The sequence below is a fragment of the Vigna umbellata genome, chromosome 1 (assembly GCF_029865625.1).
Source record: "Vigna umbellata cultivar VRB3 chromosome 1, Vumbellata_1.0, whole genome shotgun sequence".
NCBI classification, from domain to species: Eukaryota; Viridiplantae; Streptophyta; class Magnoliopsida; order Fabales; family Fabaceae; genus Vigna; species Vigna umbellata.
Genome location: NC_142165.1, coordinates 57114032 through 57135766, shown reverse-complemented (window position 1 = coordinate 57135766; position 21735 = coordinate 57114032).

The following is a 21735-nucleotide window of genomic DNA, read 5'->3' as shown; positions in this document are numbered from 1 at the left end:
GGTCGAATGAGCAATCTACATGCAGCTCGACCGAATGATTAATCCACATGCGAGCTCGACCGAATGGCTAAACCACATACAAGCTCGATCGAATTCTCAATCCACTTGTAAACTATACAAGTCGGTCAAAGCTCGTTCAAGAGGTTAGAATGATCACAACCGTGGAGCCGATAACGAGGTTCTTAGATGAACCATCAGTCCCTTAAGCTCCCCATTGGGGATAATCAGTTATTCCCCTTAGACCTCGACTGAGGGGCTTATGTTTCTACCATGCCTAATAGTCTCACATATCTTAGAAATTGAGGCCTAAGAAAGTTTAAATACTCTTTCGACACTTCGAGACGCCTTTTAAGGACAATATTATGACGAAGTTTTAGTCTCCAAAGTAGAAAATACCTTAAATGTATTGTGATTGACCCTAACAATGTAACTCGTCGGACTTGGAATCCAAAAAAAAACCTAGAGGAGATTGTTTACATGCAATACTTGAGGTGTTTATTAATGAGGAAGGAAAGGTTGTCTCTTGAAGAAATCATGGCATAGATTGAAACAAAGTTTAAAGTAGGGGTTCAAAATATTTGATGATTTCCGAAGATAAACAGGGTTGTGGAGGAGCGAGTATAATAGTTTTTTAATCTGTCACATCAATCAAATCATACACTACTTTTCACAAAATTTACTTCCAAATTCACTCTCACTTACCTCCAAATCTACTCAAATAAACAACAACAAAAAATTATCTTCAAATCCTCTAAAATCCATTCAATCACTCTCCCCCAAATCCATTCAAGCGAACAAAGCCTAAAAGAAAAGAAGTTATTGTATTGTTCTTGCTCTTATATGTAGGAAACATCCTTATAGCCAACCATTATAAATAAATTAAAGGATGTCAAAGAAAAATTAAGCTTAGAGTTTGAAATGAAGGATCTTGATCCTACAAGGCTGATACTAAGGATGGGTATATAGAGGGATCAAACAATGGAGATACCACTACAAAAAAATTGATATTTAGTCGGGATTATTTTGTGAAGGTTATAAAAACCTTCCAGTACAATAAGTTGTTTGATGACTAATAATTATGGGGTTTTAATTCTTTTTTGAAGAGGTTTACGACCTCTACAAATCATGATACACTTTCCAGCTTCCAACCTTCCCTCCTATGCTTAAATTTCACATGTTTTTCCTAAATTTCCCAAACCTAAGCCTAACACATTTCAAATTTCCCCAAATTTCACTTCGCGTCCTAATTCATCAAACCTATATTACATTCAAAGTTCAGGAAGCGCTTGTCTCTATCATTGCTCGTCTTTGTCTCCATCATTGCTTGTTAGCCAGGGTTCAACAAGTATGGTTGCCAACCAAGGTTCAACAAACTAGTGCGCTTGCCGGCCCGGATTCAACAAATGATATCATTAAAGTAAGGGTAATATAAAGTGGGGATGCAATTGTAGATCTTAAACCTAAAGAAAGTAAGGGTTTTTCTTTTTTCCAATGGTTCTTGTGCAGATCCCCATGTACAATGAGAAAGAAGTAATATAAAGTTTGAATGAGAAATTATGGAAAAAATTATCGTTGTATTTTATTGTCAATAAGTTTAATTTAAGATTCGTTATTTCAATCTAGTTTATGTTTTTTTCTTGTCTGTGTGTATTTGTTTAGGTTTATCAATAATCGATTGGTGTGCTGTGTAATTTGGATTGGCCGAAGGGGAAGTTGTTGATTCAAGTTTTGGATGATTTCGATGACCTAACAATGCAATTGCTAATAAAGGAGGAGGTTTAGAAGTGGCAACAAAAGAATGCCAACATTTTGTACCACCATCACATGATTAGAGATGGGTACAAGGTTTGGAATTTGAAATCCACCATGAATTGTAGCTATATTGACCACTATGATTTTGTTGCAATTTTTTATTCAAATTTTCAGCTTACTCTATATTTCCTAAAAAAGTGGTTATTCACTTTAAGGTCGGTAATTATTTATTTGTTCAATGTCGTTTGTTATTTTGTAGTGTTGAGTTATAAAATATAGATATAAAACTAATATTTGCTTTTTAATGTGATTGTCTTGTTGCTCGAAGGGCAGTGAAATGGTAAATGTATTTATTTGATATGATTGGTGTGGGTGGTGCAGGATAATGATTAATAGGGACTTGTTCAAGCAAGATGGCCCTTCGTGAACAAGGATGAGAACCTTCTAACGAGGTTACAAAACATTAACCCAACTTTTCATTTTGAGGTATAGCAACACATGAATGAGATTCTTATTAACTTCTTTGGGATCAATGGAACTGCTGGAGTTTGGAGGATAAAAGCTTTGGAGGAAGTTGGTGGTTGGTTGGAGAAACTACTGTTAAGGACTTGGACATTGTCGTTCGAGATCATCTTTATGGCTGGAAATTTGTTTTCCTCAATGATATTGAAGTTTGTTAGTTGCCATTTATATTGTAACATTTTCAGTATTGTTGATTCAATAGTTTTTCTTTACTGATAATTCATTTTCAAACTCATTTCATGTTTCTTCTTATTAACGTTTGTAGTGCCAATGTTAGCTGCCAGAATCTTATGAAGCTTAGAGGAAACAACAACACAAATGGCATCCCTACAATAAAATAGTTAAAAATAAAGGAGGTTTCAAACCTCCAAAAAATAATAGTCACTAATATAAAAGGTTAAGACCCTCCAAAAAAAACTTCCACAAACCTATTTGTGGTGAACCTCTGCAAATAGATTTGTCGCAACCGGAATCGCGACGGGACGACGATCCAAAAAAGAAACGGGAGTTTTGGAAAAGAGATTTTGGAGTCGCCACCATAGTTTATTCTGGAAAACTACGGAAAAACCATAAAAACGATAACACACAGTCCGCGAAAACCAGATTCTGGGTTCGGGAGTCGGTTACGCGTGGGGAAGGTGTTAGCACCCCACAACGCCTGCCCTAAGGCAGTACCTTTAACTAAATGCACAAATATGACGTGATTTTCAAAATGTTTAACTATCCCCTAAAATAAAATTCTGAATAAACAAAACATATTTTTTTAGTTTTTTGGGCCCGACAAGGATTGACCTTGCTCCTACGTATTCTCATTCAAAATGAGAAATCAGGGTTACGTAGTTCTTTTGAATCTGTTTGAGAAATTTGTTTGGAAATTGTTTGAAAATTTGTTTTGAAAATGATTTTGGATTTTTGGGAAGTGAACCTGACAAGGACTAGCCTTGCTCCTACGTATCTCCACTTTTGATGGAGAATCAAGGATAACGTAGTTCTGGTAGCAGGTTGATTGTTGTTTGAAGATGCGGATGTTTTTTAGTTTTTTTGAAGATTTTATACCTTTTTTTTTGTATTTTGTTTAAGAAAGAGAAAAGGTTGTTAGCACAAGGACGATGCGTGCGATCACACATGTGCATAAACCTTTAAAACATATTTCGTTAATTTTACTTAAGGAAAAGAAAAGGTTTTTAGCACAAGGACGATGCGTGCGATCACACATGTGCCTAAGCCTTTAAAACATATTTTTGGAATTTTAATTAAGAAAGAGAAAAGGTTTTCAGCACAAGGACGATGCATGCGATCACACATGTGCCTAAACCTTTAAAACATATTTTTTGTAATTTTAATTATGAAAGATAAAAGGTTTTCAGCACAAGGACGATGCGTGCGATCACACATGTGCCTAAACCTTCAAGACATATTTTTGTAATTTTATTTAAGAAAGAGAAAAGGTTTTCAGCACAAGGACGATGCGTGCGATCACACATGTGCCAAAACCTTTAAAACATATTTTTTGTAATTTTAATTATTAAAGGGAAAAGGATTTTAGCACAAGGACGATGCGTGCGATCACACATGTGCCTAAACCTTCAAAACATATTTTTTGTAATTTTAATTAAGAAAGGGAAAAGGTTTTTAGCACAAGGACGATGCGTGCGATCACACATGTGCCTAAACCTTTAAAACATATTTTTTTGTAATTTTAATTAAGAAAGGGAAAAGGATTTTAGCACAAGGACGATGCGTGCGATCACACATGTGCCTAAACCTTCAAAACGTATTTTGATAAATTCCTTTATTTAAATTGTAAATATTGCATTATTAAATATTTTAGGATAGGTAGATATCTAGAATAAGTAGATAGAACAAAATAAAAATGAAAATAAAAATAAAAGAAATAAATAAAACGAATGAGATAAGATAGACAAAAATAAATGAAATAGAATAAAATAAAATAAGGAAAACAAACAAATAAAAAATAACGAGCGTTGGGGGATCATGAGCGGACGTTGGGAAAGGGCTGAATGACGAGCGCTCGTTGGGGACGAGCGTTCGGTTTGGAGTTGAATGACGAGCGCTCGTTGGGACGAGCGTTCGTTGGGGACGAACGTTCGTTGGGAAAGGGTTGAATGACGAGCGCTCGTTGGGGACGAGCGTTCGGTTTGGAGTTGAATGACGAGCGCTCGCTGGGACGAGCGTTCGTTGTTGGCGTTGAATGACGAGCGCTCGCTGGGACGAGCGTTCGTTGGGGACGCACGTTCGTTGGGAAAGGGCTGAATGACGAGCGCTCGTTGGGGACGAGCGTTCGGTCAGGAGTTGAATGACGAGCGCTCGTTGGATCGAGCGTTCGTTGTTGTCGTTGAATGACGAGCGTTCGCTGTGTACGAGCGTTCGTTGTTGGCGAGCGTTCGGTTGGGAGTTGGTCACCAAATGGTCCGTCCAAGAAGTGGACGGACAGACGTTCGTTGAGGAGGTAGGGGACGAACGTTCTAAAAAGGCTTAACGTGCGTTATTTTTGGGCTTGGCCCACCCGGCTGTTTTCTAACCTAGAATTCCCTTAGGGGTTCTCTCACTCTACACTTGCCTCCCTCCATCGAGACCCAGGTCTCTTTCTCTCTGACCAGGAAAGCCTAGGGCTGAAATTGCCTCCCTTGAACACCTGCGCCCCTACTTCTTCCAACCAGCCACCGCGCCACCACCTTCCACCCGTCTCGGCGTCGGCGGCGACCCCAAGCACCACCGGAACCACGGCCGGCCACGGCGTTCTCTCCCCCTCTCTCTCTCGCACTAGCCTAGGGTTGAGGCTTTTCCACCTTGGGCACCTCCTGCCGCCGCCTCTGCCAGAGCCGGCCACCGTCGCCTCTAGCTGGAGCGCGCTTCTTCACCGGCGCCACCAGTGTCACTTTCCTCCCTCTCCGTTCGAGGGCTTTCTCGGCTGCTAATCGTCCCCGCAAAACCACATTTCCCTCTCTTCTTCCCCTAATTTTTATCTCTTTTTTTTTTTGATTTACTGATTAATTTGAAAATTACGAGTGTGTGTTGTGTACATCTGAATGTGAGGGGTGAATGCTGGATTTGTTCTGCCTTATGTGTTGGTTGGGTTAAGCTTGTTGGAGGTGGCGTCGGAGATGTTGGGGAGATGAGAGTGATGATGCTGGAAGTGGTGCTGGAGATGAAAGTGGTGAGAGGAAGAAAAGGGACGTTGGGAGTGGATTATGGTTGAAGATGGAGATGAGGTGTTGAAAATGAAGAAGGTAAGGGATGAAAATGATGGGTGTTGGTGACTCGAAGGAATCGGAGATGAAGGCAGAGGAAGATATGGGGTTCGAAGGAGGTGTTGCACGGAGAAGAAAATGGATTTGGCAGGGGCGTGTGGTTGGGAGTGATGAGCCGAGGGGTGGCAAATGAATATGGTTGATGATTCAGGGAGGGGGAGTGACACGCCGAGGGAGTTCTCGGTGGTTGGGAGGGCGGTTCCAGTGGAGAACGGAATGGTTCGGTGAGGATGAAGACGCTGTTCTATTATCTCTGTTATCCCATTTACTGCTTCAATTTCAATGTTGATGGTTGGAAATGGGCAGAGGCGTGGAAGCCTATTTTGATCGAAGTGGAACAAAAGAAGCAGATAGGAGTGGGTCTGGGGAGGATGATGATGATCGATAACAGTGAACATGAACCAATATCCACAACACTAAGAGCAATCAAAGACAGTCATAGGCAAGCCCAGCAACTTCAACATACATATGTGCATATGTGCCAGAGCAAGCAAACAACTCACTAAAACAACATTACTTACCTCTCGAAGATCCACTTACTATGGTAAGCTTGCGTTTCCAATGAATCCCCTTCTCCCTTGAATGGCCGACTTCTCCCTTCTCTTTGCTGTGAATAATGTCTCTGGTCCTTCTTTGCAAGTGTCAATGGTGAAGGCTCGAGAGGCAGTGTGTGAAATCCTCTCCCTCTTGCTCTCCAAAACCAGAATAATAATGCCTTCCCTCCGCTCTCTCTCTGCTCTGTCTGAGTGCTTTTTTGTGCCAAATCCCGTACTGATTTCGTACACACCCCAAGTCGCCTCTGCCATCACCCCGCGTCCTGCAGAAACGGTTATCTGCCCCCTCCTCCCAGCACACACACGTACACTGTTCCCTCTAAACAAAAACGCTTTTTCCTTCTTTTTCTTTTTTCTTTTATTCATTTTTCACTAAAGACAAACGCCTTATTTTTTTTCTCTTTTTTTTGCTTTTCCCTTTTTTTTTCTTTTTTTTAAAAAACACTAAATCAAATACAAAATAGTAAAATGAAATTAAACATAATAACATAAAATAAAATGAAGATGTAGAAAATAAAATAAAACAAATCAAAAATAGAAAGAGACCTATCATTTAGTCAATCCGGACGAAATTGGGTATTGACAGCTGCCCCTCTTTACTTAGATTTTACTAGATAATATGACAATGTAATGTCTTCATATTATTTAGTAAAAGATAAGTAAAGATAGAAATACTAATTTTGTCTGGATTTCTAAGGAAGCAAAATGAATACGAAACATAAGTTAAACAAATCGATGAAGAATGTGAGATTGCAACATAAACGATCATTGCCGAGCAGAGGGCCCAAAATCACAGAAAGACTAGAGGCGCCAGACAAGACTGGGCTTAAAACGTTGAACCAAAACCGTGCTTGAGGGGAATGAGGTGTACAAACCTCGTGGAGGGTGTACAAACCCTGAACGAATGATGTGAGGGGTACTAACCTCGTGGAGGGTGTACAAACCCTATGGATGACTGTGTGTGAGGTGTACTAACCTCTTGAAGGGTGTACAAACCCTGTGGATGAATGATGTGAGGTGTACTAACCTCGTGGAGGGTGTACAAACCCTGAACAAATGATGTGAGGTGTACTAACCTCTTAGAGGGTGTACAAACCCTGTGGATGAATGATGTGAGGTGTACTAACCTCGCGGAGGGTGTACAAACCCTATGGATGAATGATGTGAGGTGTACTAACCTCGTGGAGGGTGTACAAACCCTATGGATGAATGCTATGAGGTGTACTAACCTCGTGGAGGGTGTACAAACCCTATGGATGAATGAAATGAGGATCAATAGGCTCGACAAAGGCCTTGAGGTGTGCTATCGAAGAAACAACTCTGGGATTCAGATTTTTTTTTTGAAGAAACATTGGTAAATACTGAGCAAAACATTAGAGAGATTTAGATATAAAGGTCTGCTAACCTTTTTCACCACTTCATTTTCCCTTTACGGATTTTTGAACAATTTTCTTTGCTTTCTATGAAATGATGTTATGTTATGATGGTGCATGAATGCATATGAGCCAGTGGTTTCGTTCCCTTCTTTTGCTCTCGCTTTCTCTTTCTTACACTTTTTTTTTTTTTTTTTTTTTTTTTTTTGAAAATTCTATGCATGGAATCCGTTGTCGATGTTGACGTCAAACGCGATGTACGTTCGAAATGCATTCAGTCAAAATAATGGCAAGGAGCAGTGGGTTCTTTGGTGCAAGGAAGCGAACGTAACTAGGGGTTCAAATTCCCTCTAGCACTAGCTTGAACCTGAAAAGGGTGCGGGAGATGAGTACGAAAGGCAGATGGTTGAATGACTACCTGTGGGTAAGGTTAGCATTTGAATTTTTCTTACTTTGGGAGGTGTTATTAGTATCTACACATGCATGGCCCGCAAGGGTTGCCCCAACTTTGTTGCGTATAGTAAACTTGATTTGGAGAGGTGGAAAGGTTCGGGTAGGAAGGATTGCCCCAATTTGGCGATTCTTGATTGACGGGGAGACTCCACATTTTTTTTGTCTTTTTTTTTTTCGATGTTTCATTTTCTTTCCTTCTTTTTTTTCTTTTCTTTTGAGTGATTGTGTCATTCGCCACATCATTTCGTTTCAGGGTTAAAATCGTGAGAAAGATTAGGACAAACAATCTTCAGTCAGCGTGGACTTTTATTGGCTTGTACCGTGGCTAAAGGTAAAAGGGTTTTGAAAGAAATGGATAATGAAGGCTCAAATAAGTGTTTGGCGGTTAAATTGTTTCAACAAGAATCATTTGCAAGGTGTCGAGTCAACTATTCCTAAAGATTTGAAACTTCGGGCATCCTTTTATTTTCATTACTGTTTTTTTTCTTTCTTTTCTTCCCCTTTTGGGTCGCTTGCTTCGTTGTCTCTGTTGTGTACTTCTTTGAGACTTTATATATTTTTTTTCTTTTTCCTTCTTCTCTTTTCTTTCAGAAATCCCCTCCTTGATTTTGGACGCCCTTGATGTACCCTTTAGGTTGACATCAATGTGCTAATGATTCTTGTCGGGGGTGATGGAAACAAATATAATTTATGGCTCAAAAGGGGTGCAATTGGATAAACTTCTTTTAACGTTTGGATAAAGAAAAAATGGCCACACGTCACTCTGAATCTTTGCTTACCTTACTTTCTCGCGACTTTAGCCCTGGAATAAAACTCGGTAGTAATTGACGCATCGACTTCATTGTTTTTTCTTTCTCTTTTTTTTTTTTTTTTTTTTTTTTTATTTTTTTATCTCCCAATCAACAGATCGTTGGGGATGTGTACCATGATGAACACTGCCCCAGTATGGTATTCATGACAACCCTTTATTTTAATGGGAAATGAAAAGGTTGAGGGTTCAAGTAGTATGAATGCAGATGCTCTAGCCGGAAAAGAACGATGGTTACCCCCGAAACCTTGCATCAGGAGAAGACCCAACTTTGGTATTTTCAAAATTTATTTTGCTTTTGCTTTTCGAAAACACTACGCCCTTGACAACCTCATTGACAACGAATTCAACATGTGTCCTTTCTTTTGCTTTCCTTTTTTTATTTTTATTTTTTTTTATTATTTTTTTTTTAATTTTTACGACACCCACCAGGACCGAGCTAAGCCGACTGAATACCCGTGATGCTTTTATTGACATTCGTTCAATTATTTTCGTTTTCATTCCTCTTTATTTACCTAAACAGCTCAGCGCGACATGCAATAATTTCAGAAAGTATGAACAAAAATTTAATATGCGGTATTTATTGAACGAAATAACACAGATTACAACAATTTAAAAGACAATGTTAATATTCGCTAACGACAACCCCTATCACAGAATCATCATACGTAGAACTTTTTGACCGCATCAGAATTAACCGGTAACGGTAATTCCTCCCCATCCATCCTTGTGAGAATTAGTGCCCCACCAGAGAATGCTTTCTTCACCACAAACGGCCCTTCATAGTTTGGGGTCCACTTGCCTCGATGATCTTTTTGGATGGGCAAAATCCTCTTCAACACCAGTTCGCCCTCATGAAACTCTCTTGGGTGCACCCTTTTGTCAAACGCCTTTTTCATTCTCCTTTGATACAGCTGTCCATGACACACTGCTGTTAACCTTTTCTCTTCAATAAGGTTGAGTTGGTCGAATCGGGTTTGAACCCACTCAGCTTCCTCTAACTTAGTTTCCATTAACACGCGTAAGGAGGGAATTTCGACCTCAAATGGAAGTACCGCTTCCATCCCATACACTAGCGAGAACGGCGTGGCCCCAGTTGATGTTCTTACTGATGTGCGGTATCCGTGCAAAGCGAAAGGAAGCATTTCGTGCCAATCCTTGTAGGTGACCACCATCTTCTGCACAATCTTCTTGATGTTCTTGTTAGCAGCCTCTACTGCCCCATTCATCTTTGGACGATAAGGAGAGGAATTATGGTGGTGAATTTTGAATTCCTCACATAACTCCGCCATCATCTGATTGTTCAGGTTGGTAGCGTTATCAGTGATGATCTTGTTAGGTAGCCCATACCTACAGATCAACTCCTTCCTTATGAATCTAACCACAACCTTTCTAGTCACGTTGGCATACGAAGCAGCCTCAACCCACTTGGTGAAATAGTCGATTGCGACTAGTATGAAGCGATGACCATTTGACGCTTTTGGTTCTATAGCTCCGATGACATCTATTCCCCACATCGAAAATGGCCACGGTGCAGACAACACGTTCAGAGCAGTGGGTGGCACATTGATATTATCTGCATATATCTGACATTTCTCACACTTCCTCACGTGTATGCAACAATCGTTTTCCATGGTCAACCAGAAGTAACCAGCTCTTAAGATCTTCCTAGCCATCGAATGTCCATTCATGTGTGTACCAAATGTACCTTCGTGCACTTCTTTCAATATCAACTCGGCTTCCTTTGCATCCACACATCTGAGGAGAACCATGTCATGGTTTCTCTTGTATAAAACATCCCCACTTAAGATGAAACTGCCGGCCAACCTTCTTAGTGCTCTTTTATCGTTTTCAGACGCATCCTCAGGGTATTTTCGGGTTTTAAGATAACGCTTGATATCAAAGTACCAAGGCTTACCGTCTAACTCCTCCTCGATGAAGTGGCAATATGCGGGCTCTGCATGGCTTTTCATTTTCATTTTTGGTAATTCTGCATCTTGATCAACCTCAAACATTGACGACAAGGTGGCCAGTGAGTCTGCTAATTGATTATCTTCTCGAGGTATATGGTTAAATGTGATGGAATCGAAATACTCCATTAATCCCCTGATGTAAGCTTGGTAGGGAATTAATTTTGTATCCCTAGTTTCCCATTCTCCTTTCAGTTGATGGATGACCAAAGCCGAATCTCCATACACATCCAGAATTTTTGCCTTAGCCTCAATTGCTGCTCGAATACCCATGGCACAGGCTTCATATTCAGCGATGTTATTTGTGCAGCTAAAACACAACCTTGCCGTCATTGGTATATACTGACGCTCTGGGGAGATAAGCACTGCCCCTATTCCATGTCCCATCACATTCGAGGCTCCGTCGAATAACACCGTCCACGCTTTTTCGTTTCGGTCTTCTTTGCTCTCTTCGAATAGAGCCATGATATCCTCATCAGGAAATTCAGGTTGCATTGGTTGATAATCACAAAGGGGTTGATGAGCCAGGTATTCTGCTAGTGCGCTACCCTTGACAGATTTTTGAGTGACATATACGATGTCATACTCTGACAATAGCATCTGCCATCGAGCTATCCTTCCAGTAAGAGCAGGCTTTTCAAAAATATACTTGATAGGATCCATCTTGGATATCAACCATGTGGAATGACTCAACATGTACTGCCTTAAACGATGAGCGGCCCACGCCAATGCGCAGCAAGTCCGCTCTAACGATGAATATCGTTGTTCGCAGTCTGTGAACTTCTTGCTCAAGTAATATATAGCGTGCTCTCTTTTGCCATCCTCATCATGCTGACCCAACACACAACCCATTGACTTGTCCAATACAGTCAAATACAAAATGAGTGGCCTTCCTGGTTCTGGTGGACGCAATACAGGAGGGTTTTGTAAGTATTGTTTGACTCTCTCAAAAGCGGCCTGACAATCCTCATTCCACACCACAGCCTGATTCTTTCGTAACAACTTGAACAGTGGTTCACAAGTAGCAGTTAAGTGGGAGATGAATCTAGCAATGTAATTCAATCTACCCAAAAACCCTCGAACTTCTTTTTCCGTTTTAGGCGCAGGCATTTCCATTATCGCTCGCACTTTGTCTGGATCCACCTCTATCCCCCTCTGGCTGACAATAAAGCCCAACAATTTCCCGGATTTCACTCCAAATGTACATTTGGCGGGATTCAGCCTAAGCTTATACTTTCTCAATCTCTCGAATAACTTTCTCAAGTTGAGGACGTGTTCTTCTTCTGATTCGGACTTCGCGATCATGTCGTCCACATAAACTTCAATCTCCTTGTGCATCATATCATGGAAAAGTGCCACCATCGCCCTTTGATATGTTGCCCCAACATTCTTGAGTCCAAAAGACATCACTTTATAACAAAATGTGCCCCACAATGTAATAAAAGTCGTCTTTTCCATATCTTCTGGTGCCATCTTGATCTGGTTATACCCCGAAAAACCATCCATGAACGAAAACAGTGAATACTTGGCTGTATTATCAACCAGGGTGTCGATGTGTGGTAATGGGAAATTGTCCTTTGGGCTTGCGCGATTCAAATCTCGATAATCGACACACATCCGAACTTTACCATCCTTCTTAGGCACCGGTACAATGTTTGCTACCCATTCTGGGTATCTCGCCACAGCTAGAAACCCTGCATCGAATTGCTTCTGTACCTCCTCCTTGATCTTCAAGGACATTTCCGGTTTCATCCTTCTTAGCTTTTGCTTTACCGGTGGGCATTCCGGCTTGAGTGGGAGCTTGTGTTGTACAATATCTGTATCGAGGCCTGGCATGTCATTGTAAGACCAAGCAAACACATCCCTGAACTCCCTCAATAAGTCACGCAATTTTTCTTTCACTTCTGCTTTCATGGCTGTACCGATCTTCACCTCCTTTACCTCATCCCCATTCCCTAAATTGAGTACTTCAACGTCTTCCTGGTGAGGTTTCATCTCCTTACACTCTTGTTCCACTAGTCTCAACAGTTCAGGAGGGGGTTCCGGGTCATCATCACAATCATCTTCCGTATTATTGATGGGGCGCCCAAAATCAGGAATATCAACATAATTACTTTCAAAACATTCATTGTCATATCTGCATTATTTGAGTTTATGAAAAGGAAATAAATAAACGAAAAACGACGAGGAATGCAAAATGATGATAAAACACAAACAACACACTTTGATTATCGCGCTGAGCATAACAAACTAAAAACGTCAACCCGTAAGTCATGAATCCTAAAGCCCCGGGTAAAGCTATAGGATTAATTAAAGTTATTACATCTTATTCAAATTAAGCATCACGGGCAAATCCAGCATCTCCCAGTTGTCGAGTCGCGCATCCGGGGAGCAGGCCCACACGAAACTGGAACCTTCCGATCCATCTTCATCTCCCACAGCTGCTATGTGGCCAGTGTTAACCCAACCAGCACTGCGAAAGCTCTCCTTGAGGTCACAGATACGAATTCTTCCCACTTTGGGCTCCCGTCTTTCCATCCGAGCCAGACTACGCTCCCTCCTTTCTTCTATCAACCTTCTCCTATCCTCCTTGGTGGGCTTGTATCCCAGGCCATACCTATTCTTGTTCTCGACGACCTCCAGAGGGAATGCTCGCCCCTGTCCATACCTACCCAAACCTTTCCCATGCATATAACCTTCTTTTAACATGACTCTGGCCATCATGATAGAAGCACGCGACAGATGTGGGCTGACCGTGAATGGCTCCACGTAGGTGTTTCCCACGATCTCCAAAGATTGGAAAGTTGCCTCGAGAGCTTCCTCGGCTACTTCAATATAACGGGAGGATGACGGTCCGCTCACCAGGAAATCCTCCTCTCCTGCCACTATCACCAGCTTGTCTCCCATAACATACTTCAACTTTTGGTGCAGTGTAGAAGGCACAACCCCTGCGGAATGGATCCATGGGCGACCCAACAGACAACTATAGGCCGGGAGGATGTCCATGACTTGGAATGTCACTTGAAAGACACACGGACCGACCTGGACTGGTAGTTCTACCTCTCCCATCACTACCCTTTTACTGCCGTCAAATGCCCTCACAATCATAGAGCTCGGCTTCATATGCATTCCATCACAGGGGAGCTTCTCCAATGTCGATTTTGGCATGACGTTCAGAGAGGAGCCATTGTCCACCAAGACACGCGCTATAACGTGATCCAGGCATTTCACAGAGACATGAAGGGCTTTGTTATGACCTCTCCCCTCAACAGGTATCTCTTCATCAGTGAAGGTGAGGTAATTATTAGCAACGATGTTGCCAACAATGCCCTCGAACTTGTTCAGAGAAATACCTTGTTCTACATGAGCCTCACTGAGTATCTTCATCAATAACTTTCGATGCGAGGCAGAGTGCATGAGTAATTCTAGCAAGGAGATCCGGGCAGGCATGCGATTCAACTGTTCCACCACTTTGTACTCACTCTGTTGTATGAACTTTAGGAATTCACCAACTTCTTCTTCAGATATTTCCCTCTTCTCCTCTGTGTCGGGGGTCTCCTCGGCCTCCACGTTCTTCCCCCTCAAGAACTCCTTTGCTTTTGCAGCCATTGTTGCTTCCCTATCATTGGTCCTTTCTCTCGCCAATTCTGGTGGTGTAAAGATTCGACCACTTCTGGTCATTCCACCAATGCCTGATATGTTTTCCATTGTCGGATTTGCATATTCTCCCTCGTCTAATGCAGTTGCCCCATATCTCCATGGGACGGCTTTCTCGTTCTTATAAGGGAAAGGAGTTGGCACTCGGATGACCACAGACGGATTTCCTTCAGTTACCAGTGCAGGGGTGGTCCTAGTAAAATGGATTACCAAAGGTTCGGGTAGAGTCACATCAGATTCTCCACCAATTTGTGCAAATACTTCCTCCTCTCTGACCTTGCGGCACACTTGCATCAGATTTCTATCAAGTAAGTCTTGTAGAAAAATCTCGAATTCCATACATTCCTCAATAGAGTGCTCGGCCTCCGGATGGAGTGCGCACGCTATACCCAGATCATAATCGCCCTTCACTAGGCCCTTCTTCAACAAAGCTTCAAAGATAAACCTCCTAGAACTTCGGATTTCGCCCACATCTCTTATCAGATCCTGGTTTCCAACCTCGACGGCGTTCGTCGAGGAACTCCCGTGCCCGGACAATGGATTAGTATTGACGTTGGGCTGGTCCTCTTGAAATTTTAACCAACCCGAATCTATCAGAGCCTGAACTTTGTATTTGAGGGCCATACATCCTTCGGTCGAGTGGCCAACGCCTCCTGCATGATAACTACACCTGGCATTCGCGTCATAACCCCTAGGGTACGGCGGCTGTACAGGCTTCATCGGACAAATGGCGACCAGAACCTTTTTGACTAGGTTAGGTAACAATTCAGTGTAGGTCATAGGGATTGGGGTGAACCTAACAAATTGATTTCCCCTGGGGTTGTTGTTGTGACCCACATTCAGATTTGGGCCCATGTTTGCGACCGGTCTTGCGGCTTCGGTTGGGATACGCTGCGGTGGATAATACGCTTGTTGTTGTTGAGGCCTAGCTTGGTGAACAAACGTGGTGTTAGCAGCATAAGGAGGTGGGTTTAAGTATGGTCGATAATTAGGATTGGGAGCTCGTCCTCTCCACGCAGGCATTACCGACGCAGCATGTACCTCCCCCTCTTTTTTCTTCCCCTGATTGAAACTGGGCTTTTTGTAGTTTGTGGCTGCAGGTGGGCCATATGCTATCTTCCCGTTTTTCAATCCAATTTCTATCCTCTCACCAATGATGATGGTGTCAGCAAAATTGACAGATACATTCCCAACCATATGTTCATAAAATGGCGGCTGGAGTGTGTTTACGAACATCGACACCATCTCCTTATCAAACAACGGCGGCTCAACTTGAGCAGCCAACTCTCTCCATCGTTGGGCGTACTCTTTGAAAGTTTCATTATCCTTTTTGGTCATATTCTGCAGCTGCAGACGGTCCGGAGCAACATGAGTATTGTATACATATTGTTTTACGAAGGCGTCAGCTAGATCCGCCCAAGAACGAATTCGGTATGGCTCCAGGTGGGTGTACCAGTTCAATGCCACCCCAGCCAAACTTTCCTGGAAAACGTGGATGAGTAGCTGCTCATCATGAGCATACGCAGCCATCTTTCTGCAGTACATGGTCACATGGCTTTTAGGGCAAGTGTTACCCCTATATTTTTCAAACTCCGGCGCCTTGAACTTAGGCGGGATTTTCAAGCCCGGAACCAAACTCAATCTGGCTGCATCTCCAAACCCGTAGCTCTCAACTCCCTCAACAGCTCTCAACCTCGCCTCCAGACTTTCCAACCTACCTGTAGCTCCAACGAGGCTACCAAATCCCCCAACCACCGTGGCGTGTGGTGCAGCTTCGGCTGAAAAATCCTCCCTAGCAACCACAGGCGGTACTAGGGTCACCCGAATTCCATCAGTGGTGTTGGTCTCATTCATTCCCGTGCCCACCATGGGAGCCGACACTAAGACAGGTCCCTGAGTGCCGGTGGTTGGTGGTATATTGACAGTCGCGGGGAACGAGAATGAAGCGTGCTCAACTTCTGAGTACTCTCCTACAGGAGGGGTGTAACCCGGAGGTAAACCATACAGTGGGAAAGGAACAGATTGGCTCGCAGCGTTGAACATTGGAGGATAAGGGTGAGCATTCCCCCCAACATGCGTAGATGAAGACTCTCCAGCAGTCTTCATGGATTCAAGCGTCGCCAAGATCTGGCCGATCTGGTCCTTCAACTGGCCAACATCCGTTTTGAGAGACTCTTGTGACTCCTCCCAGCTTGCCATGGCTTTTGAGTTTGCCCGGGTCCGGTAGGGGTGTCGTGGAAATTTGGTCGTCGTTTTTTCTCACGCGTACTGCTTTATTATTTTAATTAATTAGATGGAAATGAAACATGCTGAACAAAAGAAAAGATGATGCATGCTAGTAATAGGGGGAAATCCCAATATTGTAATGACATCACGGATGGAAATTAACACAAGCAGATGCTAAACAACATCCCACACCTTTCATTTAAAGGGAAACAAGTTCATTACATTTCTTACAGGAAACAAATCATAAAGATCCCTAAATACATCAATTCCTATCCCGAGTGATGAGGGATTTCATCTCGTCTATCAACTGTTTACAGTGATTAATAAAAAGCTCTATCTCTACTGGTGGGCTATAAAAGTGGGTACTCGCTTCAGCTTCCGACACCATTCTGGGGATGTCTTCAATTGCCCCATTTGCCAAAGCAGCCAACTGAGAGAAGCTTTCCTTCCAATGCTTTACGGCCGTTTCTTGCTCTGCGATGTGCTCTTTCATTCGATTTACCAAGGCCTGATGCCTTTCTTCAAATTCCATCGATCTCCATCGCTCCTCCTGCTCCTCGATGTAATCCTCCATCTGCTTTAGCATGGCTCGATATTCCCCTTCAGCCTCTGCCAGCTTCCAGCGTTCCTGATTCAACTCCGCTTCAAATGATGTAGCCATTTCCTTCATTTGATGCCCCGATTCTTGTACTTGGACTTGCGCTTCCCTTAGTCTTTTTAGGGCTTCCCTCTTATCCCTCTTGGCTTCTTCATAGAGTTGTTTCCACTGTCTGCCCTCTTCTAGAGCCATATTCTTCTCATTCACCCTCATGGATAACTCCTTACTTGCGGCCGCAAGATCCTGTTTTACTCGGAATGTATAATCTCTCTCTGCCTTCTGGCTTTTGACAATGTTTTCATAAGCCCGTGACTTTTCTTCGTTATCATTCCTCATATCCACAAAATCATTGCGAGCTTTCTGTAATTCATTTTCCAACCTAGCATTCCTCACCCTCAATTTCTCCACCTCAACCTTCAACTGTTTCACCTCTTCACTTTCTGGGGCTTGGAATGTCCCTTCACTCGCCGATTGATCATTGATGGGCTTGAAAGGCAACTTGACTTCTCTTACCCTCTCCAAAATCCAGGTATGATAACTAACTCTGCTATCAATCACTCCACTCCTCAGGTCCTTCTCTGCTCGCACCACATTTTCCCAGGCACTTCTGACTCTCCTCAACATTTCAGTACAATGTCCGTCCTCATAGTAGATGAAGAAGGCTGTGAGATAATCTGGTGAAGGCGCTCCCTTCATAGGATATCCGAACTGTCTTTGGACCAAAATAGGGTTGTAGTTAATACAATACCTAGCACCTATGAGAGGTATGTTAGGGAAGTTGCCACAATGTTGGATGGATGGTTTAGTCTCAAGCCAAGGAAGGCGCCACTTTACGTTTCCCTCTCTCAAACCGGCAAAGAAAAGAGCCCACCCATTACCTCCTTGATGCGACAGATTCTCAGGTGAACTTCTAACATCGACTACCCCCTTAAATACTCGTGCCGTCATCCACGCATATAATGCCGGCAAACAACAAAGAATCCTCTTCCCTTTTCTCTCATGGCAAAAACTCATAGTCCCATACACATCTGCGAGGACTGCTGTTACGGGGTTTTCTGATCTTGTCTTTTTTGCCACGAAGACATCAATAGCAGTGTAATCCACAAAGTCTTCCAATTTGGGAAATAGGACAATGCCAAACACAGTGAGGGCTAGTACATCCATGAAGGTCTCCCATTCTTCCCTATTGCCCAGGTCGTGCAAATACTGTTCAAGGTATCCTTGTGTCAGCCCCCGCATTTGATGTCTCGTTATCAACCGGTTCTCCAATTCATTGGGCTGTAATTTCATTATAACAGCAAGGGTAGAAACAGAGGCATGATGCTCCAAGTGCTGATATGGCTTGGTACCCTCTAATGGCAAGCCCAGAATATGCTCGAATTCTTCTACATTTGGCGCCAGCTGGAAGTCCTGGAAGGTAAAGCATCTCAGGGGAGAATCATAATACTGAGCTAGAGCTGTAATAGCGGGCAACTGTACTTTCACCTCCATTAAACTCAACAAATTCCCATATTTCCTCCCGAAGGCTTCTCTCTGTATGGTCTTGAGTCTTCAGCCTAAATTTATCAACCCGGTCAAATTTCCAACATGTGTCCATAGGCTAGACTTCTTTCTTAAAATGGCAGAGTTGGTATGCAGTGTAGCATCAGATCTGGTGTCAACATCCATCTCGTGTGAAGTCAAGTGTATACCTGTGATTTCCCCTAAAACCAACATGTTACTAAATGATGCATGAATATGATGCATGATAATAAAACAACACGATGAATCAAATGCATGCATGGTATGAAAATGCAATAACATAATTTTCGAAAGAGAACGAACAGCGTGAGGATTACAAGAATACATGTTTCTCCCTTTGTGCCCTAATAAAGGTTCAATGGCTTGGATTCGAGGTCAAGTACATGCAATTTCACAAGGATGGTCTCCTGAACCTAGAGGTCAATGGTCACTAGAGCTATGGCCCCCTTCATAGCATCTCCACAACAGTCGAGTAATCAACTAGATGAGGGGACACAAGTGAAGAGAACAAACTCTAGCTGGAGTTCTCACGATAGTCAGACAGGAAGTACATCCCAGAATGACACCGCTACACAACTCCTCTAATTCTAAGTTGCGCTCAGACCCGGGTATAGGGCCCCACTCATGATATGCACGAAGTGTGTGTGTGAAGGGAGAATGCAATGCATACCCAAACCCTCACCTGCAAAACAACCAGAAAAATTCCCAGGCAGATATAAACATGTTTTCTACCCTAGGGTTCCATATTCAACAATTCACATGCAGTTATTCCAACTATCAAACACAAATAAAGAGAAAAAAAAACGGGGGAAGAAAAATACAAAGAAAAATCATGTCAAATTCGCGCATCTAATTAAATGGCCTGACTCTCGCCGTCCCCAGTGGAGTCGCCATCTGTCGCAACCGGAATCGCGACGGGACGACGATCCAAAAAAGAAACGGGAGTTTTGGAAAAGAGATTTTGGAGTCGCCACCATAGTTTATTCTGGAAAACTACGGAAAAACCATAAAAACGATAACACACAGTCCGCGAAAACCAGATTCTGGGTTCGGGAGTCGGTTACGCGTGGGGAAGGTGTTAGCACCCCACAACGCCTGCCCTAAGGCAGTACCTTTAACTAAATGCACAAATATGACGTGATTTTCAAAATGTTTAACTATCCCCTAAAATAAAATTCTGAATAAACAAAACATATTTTTTTAGTTTTTTGGGCCCGACAAGGATTGACCTTGCTCCTACGTATTCTCATTCAAAATGAGAAATCAGGGTTACGTAGTTCTTTTGAATCTGTTTGAGAAATTTGTTTGGAAATTGTTTGAAAATTTGTTTTGAAAATGATTTTGGATTTTTGGGAAGTGAACATGACAAGGACTAGCCTTGCTCCTACGTATCTCCACTTTTGATGGAGAATCAAGGATAACGTAGTTCTGGTAGCAGGTTGATTGTTGTTTGAAGATGCGGATGTTTTTTAGTTTTTTTGAAGATTTTATACCTTTTTTTTTTGTATTTTGTTTAAGAAAGAGAAAAGGTTGTTAGCACAAGGACGATGCGTGCGATCACACATGTGCATAAACCTTTAAAACATATTTCGTTAATTTTACTTAAGGAAAAGAAAAGGTTTTTAGCACAAGGACGATGCGTGCGATCACACATGTGCCTAAGCCTTTAAAACATATTTTTGGAATTTTAATTAAGAAAGAGAAAAGGTTTTCAGCACAAGGACGATGCATGCGATCACACATGTGCCTAAACCTTTAAAACATATTTTTTGTAATTTTAATTATGAAAGATAAAAGGTTTTCAGCACAAGGACGATGCGTGCGATCACACATGTGCCTAAACCTTCAAGACATATTTTTGTAATTTTATTTAAGAAAGAGAAAAGGTTTTCAGCACAAGAACGATGCGTGCGATCACACATGTGCCAAAACCTTTAAAACATATTTTTTGTAATTTTAATTATTAAAGGGAAAAGGATTTTAGCACAAGGACGATGCGTGCGATCACACATGTGCCTAAACCTTCAAAACATATTTTTTGTAATTTTAATTAAGAAAGGGAAAAGGTTTTTAGCACAAGGACGATGCGTGCGATCACACATGTGCCTAAACCTTTAAAACATATTTTTTTGTAATTTTAATTAAGAAAGGGAAAAGGATTTTAGCACAAGGACGATGCGTGCGATCACACATGTGCCTAAACCTTCAAAACGTATTTTGACAAATTCCTTTATTTAAATTGTAAATATTGCATTATTAAATATTTTAGGATAGGTAGATATCTAGAATAAGTAGATAGAACAAAATAAAAATGAAAATAAAAATAAAAGAAATAAATAAAACGACTGAGATAAGATAGACAAAAATAAATGAAATAGAATAAAATAAAATAAGGAAAACAAACAAATAAAAAATAACGAGCGTTGGGGGATCATGAGCGGACGTTGGGAAAGGGCTGAATGACGAGCGCTCGTTGGGGACGAGCGTTCGGTTTGGAGTTGAATGACGAGCGCTCGTTGGGACGAGCGTTCGTTGGGGACGAACGTTCATTGGGAAAGGGTTGAATGACGAGCGCTCGTTGGGGACGAGCGTTCGGTTTGGAGTTGAATGACGAGCGCTCGCTGGGACGAGCGTTCGTTGTTGGCGTTGAATGACGAGCGCTCGCTGGGACGAGCGTTCGTTGGGGACGCACGTTCGTTGGGAAAGGGCTGAATGACGAGCGCTCGTTGGGGACGAGCGTTCGGTCAGGAGTTGAATGACGAGCGCTCGTTGGATCGAGCGTTCGTTGTTGTCGTTGAATGACGAGCGTTCGCTGTGTACGAGCGTTCGTTGTTGGCGAGCGTTCGGTTGGGAGTTGGTCACCAAATGGTCCGTCCAAGAAGTGGACGGACAGACGTTCGTTGAGGAGGTAGGGGACGAACGTTCTAAAAAGGCTTAACGTGCGTTATTTTTGGGCTTGGCCCACCCGGCTGTTTTCTAACCTAGAATTCCCTTAGGGGTTCTCTCACTCTACACCTGCCTCCCTCCAT